This window comes from Physeter macrocephalus, chromosome 20 (genome assembly GCF_002837175.3).
Source record: "Physeter macrocephalus isolate SW-GA chromosome 20, ASM283717v5, whole genome shotgun sequence".
Lineage (NCBI taxonomy): Eukaryota > Metazoa > Chordata > Mammalia > Artiodactyla > Physeteridae > Physeter > Physeter macrocephalus.
In genome coordinates, this window is record NC_041233.1 from 4,582,364 (window position 1) to 4,589,574 (window position 7,211).

The window sequence follows — 7,211 nt, forward strand, 5'->3', positions numbered from 1 at the left end:
GTTACGCTAGGTATTCAAAGCAGAAGAAGAACATTTTTAAAATGTTGTTATAATGAAACTCCTTCTATTCCCATCTACTTGCATATGTGTTTCTTAATTTTTGTCTATAAAACATGAAAATCGGAATAAAACTGATGATGAGGACTGTCTTACAATAGCAATTTAGAATATTCACCCATGGAAATATAAACTAATTTTTTTTTTGGAAACATAAACTAATCTAAAAAAAACTTTACCCAACTTATTAAAAAGGCATTTCTAATAAAAATTTGTATTTTCCACTTAGTAGTTATCAAAACATATAATTGTTTTATTTTGATTGATATTATCCTATTAATATTTATAAACATAATTGAATTCAGAAGAAATTATTTTTATCAGATCTTGGGGTCACCAATTTAAAAAAAATACACATATACATACTTATGTATGTTGGAGGATATCAAATTGCTCTGGTATTTATTAGAATTCAGTGGATATATGGTATTTATGCTCTTTCAGAAATAATTAAAAGAATTATTTTTTACTATTTTAAATTTATATATATCCAGTACAACACTATCTAATATAATAATAATTTATTATAATTTCTATAAATATTTTAAAATTATATTTAAAACTAAACCAATATACTTTGCAACTATTTAAATTTAAAATAAAATTTTTCTGATGTCAACTTAAAAATACTTGTTTTTCAAAAAAATTTTAGGAGACAGGTGGGCAAAAATGTTTAAAGATTATAGGAAAGGACAACTACCAGCCATTGACACCATTCCTTTCTTAAATCTATTGTCACAAAGCTGTCACTGTGTGACTAAGTTTTCAAGCGTATCTCATAAATCAAGCTATGGAACTCTTCAAAGCAGCTCCTGAACTACAAGGCTAAGGCCAGCAGGTGAAGTGATGTGAGCAGCTAGTTAAATCATTAAGTAACAAATGCCTCTTAAGCACCCATTCAGCTGTATGTGCGCACCCTACAGGTTTCAGTATAAATAAGAGATGGGACCTGCTCTCAAAGAGTTCATAGATTGGCATGTAAATTACAAAATTGTAATACGGTATTTTTTTCCTCTAAAAATGGAACTAAGTTCAACTTGTGCAAATCAGTTTAAATAGAATACAATATTTCTACAGTCGTGTGCATAAGGAGGTGTGGGAACATAGGGCGCTGCATTTGAGAGGAGTGGGCCTCAAGGAAAACTCCACTGTTACAGAATATTTAGATACATGCCCATTCCCACAGATTTATAATCACTCAGTTTTCTCCTTATTTTTTGCATAGATAGATACACCTTACAGTAGTGAACATGTTCCATTTCTCCATGTTCTTTAATGGTTTTTATCTATGTGGTTACCTTGTTTTCACATCTTATCATTATAGGTAAGTACAATTTTATATTCTGGTTTTTTCCCCTCTGAGCATTAACGTACCCATTTTCACAAATAGACATCGTAAGTACTATGGAACAAGCATTGAAAGTAACCCAAGCCAAGAGTCTTACTAGATGTGTTTGGTCCCTAGTAACAGTGGATGCCAACCAGAGTCCTATGTAGAGCTGTGACTGAAATATTCCTTTAGCACTCAACATGATTCTTCAATTGAATTAGCTGCACGATAGGAGCCTCTGAGGAAGGAATTTCTTCTAAGGGAGAAGAGTGATGGTGTCAAAGGAAAATGGCTATAAAGGTAATGCTCACACCACCTCCTGATCCCTTCATAAAGATGAAATGTGAGAGATGTGTTTGGAAATCCTGTACTTTTGCAGACTGTGGCAGGTTAACATCTTTATTTACATATTCTGTTCTATCTTATTCTCTCCTACAGACAGTGATGTGTCGGATAATGTGGAAATAGTGTGGGAAATACAGAGATAGGTAAAATCCTATCATGGTACATAATATTTTCCTCACTTTTGCCATGATGTACCAAGATGAGGTGTGTCTAATCATCGTCAGACAATGCCTACCTTAATACCCTGTGTGATTTGATACTTAATAAGGATGAGACGTAGAAACGACCATGAGAATTTGGTGGCTTGACCACAGTAAAGGCATGCTCCATCCTGTGGGAGGGAAGATGGCCCCTGGGAAGTGGTACCCATGGTGGGGGGGTGAGCACAGTGGCAGATGGAGAGTGGGTGAAGTGTGTCTCTGTCTACCAGTCATGATAGCATGTCTGGGGAGACAGGCATATACATCCCAGACTACATGGGGAGATATTTAGCATTAGCTATGTTGTGCCATATTCTGTACTAAAAACTTATATTTTAAGAAAGAAAAAAGAGCAGCTCTGGTAGCTGGTAGCTCGTCTGGCACTCTGAGCCAGACCAAGGTGTCACCTGCTAACTGTAAAAAATTTCAGAGAGCAGTAACATCAGGTGAGGTCACTCTGTGTCTGTGATGTGGTGAGATAGAACGAGACTCCTCCATAAAAACAGGAAGATAATGCAAATCACAAAAATAACCAGACATTCCTGTCTCCCAGCTCACAGGAGTGACTGCTGCTTCTTTACCAATTACAGCTTTAGCTTTGCTCCTGCACCTTCTAGATAAAAAAATCCAAGCTACCCAATCATGGAATTTTCCCTGCTTTCTGACAGGATTCAAATCCAGAGCAATTGTTCACTCTCTTAAACCCTCTCCAAAATGACTTAACACAAGCTCAGGTCCTTTAACGAGCCTCTCCTGAGAGCCTCTTCTGGAGATGCTGTGTGGTGCCCCAGAGCTCCACATGGTGAGCGTCTCCCTTTGTTTGTCATTATTTATTTATTGCCTTCTTTATTACTGCTGAGCCAAGTAATAAACCCAAATCTGACTGCAGGTGAGTTTCTTGTGGTCTTTGGCTAGTGATATGAACAATGTATGAATTCATTTCATCTTCACAATAACCCCTTGAGGAAAGTACTATTATATCCCCATTTTCCAGATGATAAAACAAAGGGACATAGATTGAGTGAATTGGCCAAAGTGATGCAGCTAAGGAGAGCACAGCTGGAATTTTAATCTTGGAACTCTGGAACCCAAGTCTGTGCTCTCTGTTATTGCTAATGATAACTATGTAGGATGGACAACACAGGCAAAAGGAATTAGAGAAGAAAAAGTCAGGATGGATTTTTTCTTTTACAATGAAAACCAAGAAAAGCTTTTTTTTTTTTTTTTTGCGGTACGCGGGCCTCTCACTGTTGTGGAGCACAGGCGCCGGACGCACAGGCTCAGCGGCCATGGCTCACGGGCCCAGCCGCTCTGCCGCATGTGGGATTCTCCAGGACCGGGGCACGAACCCGCGTCCCCCGCATCGGCAGGCGGACTCCCAACCACTGTGCCACCAGGGAAGCCCAAGAAAAGCTTTTTTTAAGAAAGCCAATCCTTGAGCAGGCATTGAAGGTTGGGATGGAGGAGGTCCTTCAGGAGAGGAGACAGGAAACCTCTGACCCCAACTACAGGTCCCCTGGTCCCCAGGTCCCCAGAATGATGTGCCTAATAGAAGGAGAAAAGATAATAACGTTGCGTATATGTATAATCTACCTAGCAAGGGACACACTTGCAACTAGAAAGATAATGGAGGAGTGTCTTCATGGCTATTGTTGAAGCCTGGCTGGTAGAGACCTCCTGATATAGTTCTATTCAGTGTTCCTAGAACTATTGCAGTACCACCTGGGATGTCAGAATAAATCTTCTAAGAAAAGGATGTGATTTATTTCCTTCTCCATTCTCCTCCTTCAAATCCCAAACTGATTTTAACAATTTAACAGGCTGTTCCTCTGGAACCGGGGTCTGGCTGCAGGATCCAGGGTACCTCCATAACTGCAAGCCTTAGAGTTCTTTTTGGACTCTGGTCAATCCCACTGCATGGTAGGGATTCAGGGAGTGCCCCCAAAAGAGAAATGGGGATACGGGTCCATGCAGGTTTCAGTCCAGGCTTGAGTTACCTCTCTAAGGTAGCACGACTGGCCCCAGCCAGTCACAGGCACCAGAGGAGGATTTAGAACATTTTGAGGAAAGTGCTCTAAAGTCCATGGTCTCCTGAAGCACAGGACCCAAGGCAGGGGTCCTGCTTGGCTTGATCTCAGTGCAATACTTCAAGGAGCCAAGCGGAAAGACAAGAGGCAAGAGCCTGAGTTTAGCAGAGACTTCAGTTAATTCCTATCACAGGGGAACTACAGCTTGGAATACCAGGAAAGCAGGACTTGGTATCATCCTTGGCTTTCTATGGAACCTGAAAGGACATGCCTTAGAAATGAGGACTGCGTTCCAGGACCAGGGGATGTGTCCTAGGACTAGGGGAAAACTAAAATCAATTTCTCCCAACAAAGCCTAAAACAGAGCCTTTACAAGTTTAAGGTGAACCATCAGTGATTTAACTGCCTGCTAAACCATAAGTGAACACTTCTCATAAGAAAATAACAGAATATAGAGTCTCTACAACACATAATCCACAATTTCTATTATACAACACAAAATTATTACAAACATAAATAGGAAAATGTGTCCAATGGGCTATAGAAAAAATTATCAATATAAGCAGATCCACAAATGCTTTAAATGTTTTACATTAGCAGGTAAAGTCTTTAAATGGTGCTGAATATATTTAAAAGTCTACAGGAAAATGCAGATAAAGTAGATGCAGAGATGGAATGTCAGGAAATGTTTGGAAACTGACAAAAATCATGGAAATCCTAACTAAAAAACGCAGTATCTGAAATCAATAATTCATTGGCATATTGGACAAAGTAGAGGAAAGGATTAGCAAACTTGAAGGCAAGTCAATAGCATGATCAAAACTGAAACACAGAGAGGAAAAGACTGGGAAAAAATGAACAGAGCATTAGTGAGCATGGAACAGTGTCAAGCAGTCTAATTTATGGGTATTTGGAGTACCAAAAGGAGAAGGGAGAATGAATAGAACACAGAAAATATTTCAAGAGATATTGATTGGCTGATTTTTTTCCCCAAATTTTATTAAAACAGCAATGCACAGATTCAAAAATCCTAGGGAAACCAAAGTAGAATAAAGACAAATAGCACCATAGCTAGGTTCATCAGTCATGCTGCTGAAAACCAAAGATAAAGAAATAAACTTTAAAAGCAACAGGACAAAAAAAGAAAAAAAAAAGACACATTACATAAAGGGGAAACAATAAGAATATAGCAGACATCTTATCAGAAATAGTGGAAACTGGATATTAATGGAATGGTACTTTGAAGTTCTGGGGGGAAAAAAATCAACCTAGTATTCTACATGTCCGCCAAATGAGATATTTTCCGATCAACAAAAGCTAAGGAAATTTGTCACAAGGAGATATGCATTACAAGAAATGCTAAAGGAAGCTTCTTAAAGCTGAAGGAAAATGATACCAGAGGAAAAATGGAATGTCTTGAAAGTTGTGAACATGTGGGTAAAGGTAAGAGACTATAGTTTTCTTTCTTAAATTCTTTAAAAGTTAATTGACTATGCAAAGCAAAATGATAAAATATATTATGGGGTTTCTAACACATGTAGAAGAAAATATGCCGTATTTCATGAATTGGAGGACTCAATAATGTTAATATATACATTTTTCATGAATTAATTTATGAATTTGATACTATCCCAATCAAAATCTCAGCAAGCTTTCTTGCATGAATTGACAAAATGATTCTAAAATTTACATGGAAATGCAGAAATCTAGAGGAGGCAAAACAATCTTAGAAACAAAGAATAACATTGGAAGACTTATGTAACTTGATTATCATAAAGCCACAGACATTAAGATATTATGATACAGATAAAAATAGATGATTAGATCACTGGAAAAAATTAGAGTCCAGAAATTTAAATATATATGGTATAATTGTGGGTTTTTAAATAAATTTATTTATTTAAATTCTTTTTTTATTCTTGTCTGCTGCTTGTCTTTGTTGCTGCGCGCAGGCTTTTCTCTAGTTGCGGTGAGCGGGGGCTACTTTTCCTGGCGGTGCACAGGCTTCTCTTGTTGCAGAGCATGGGCTCTAGGCACGCAGGCTTCAGTAGTTGTGGCTCGTGGGCTCAGTAGTTGTGGCTCGTGGGCTCTAGAGCACAGGCTCAGTAGTTGTGGCGCATGGGCTTAGTTGCTCCATGGCATGTGGGACCTTTCTGGACCAGGGCGTGAACCCCTGTCCCCTGCATTGGCAGGTGGATTCTTAACCACTGTGCCACCAGGGAAGCCCAGTATAATTGTTTTCAATCAAAGTTCCAAATCAATTCAACAGTGAGGTATCAATTGGATATCCATATGGCAAAATATTTAATCTCTATCCCTACTTCATTCCACATGCAAAAATGTACTCAAGATGAATCATGGCCCTAAACATAAAAGCTATAATCATAAAAAAAAATAGGAAAATACATTTATGAGGTTAAAGTAGGCAAAAATTGCTTAGGACACAAAGATACTAAGCACAAAAGAAAATTTCTAAATTGCACTTTATCAAGAAACAAAAACTTCCACTCTTTAAAAACTACCACTAAGACAGTGGAAAGGCAAGTCAGAGATCAGGAGAAAATATCCTTTATATATATATACCTAACAAAGGATTCATGTCTAGAACATATAAAGAACTTACACAACTCAATAATAAGAAAACAAACAATAAAATTTTTTAAAGTGAGTTAGAAACAATAGGCACCTTACAAAAGAAGATATAAAAATCTCTAATAAGCTCAAGAAAAGATGTTCAATATCATTAGTTCTCAGAAAAATGCAAATGAATACTACCAACAAGATACCACGTTGTACACACTAGAATGACAAAAAGTTAAAAGATTGACAAGATCAAATATTGGCAGAATGAGAAACAAATAGAATGCTGATAGGTTGGTGGCAAGACAATGAAAGGTTACAACCCCTTTTTAAAATTCCTTGGCAGTTTCTTATAAAGTTAACATACACCTACACTGTAACATCATTTTAACTCCTTCCCAAGAGAAATGAATACGTATGTCCACAAAAAAACTTGTAGGGCTTCCCTGGTGGCGCAGTGGTTGCGCGTCCGCCTGCCGATGCAGGGGAACCGGGTTCGCGCCCCGGTCTGGGAGGATCCCACATGCCGCGGAGCGGCTGGGCCCGTGAGCCATGGCCGCTGAGCCTGCGCGTCCGGAGCCTGTGCTCCACGACGGGAGAGGCCGCAGCAGAGGGAGGCCCGCATACCACAAAAAAAAAAAAAAAAAAAAAAAAAAAAAAAAAAAAATAAAA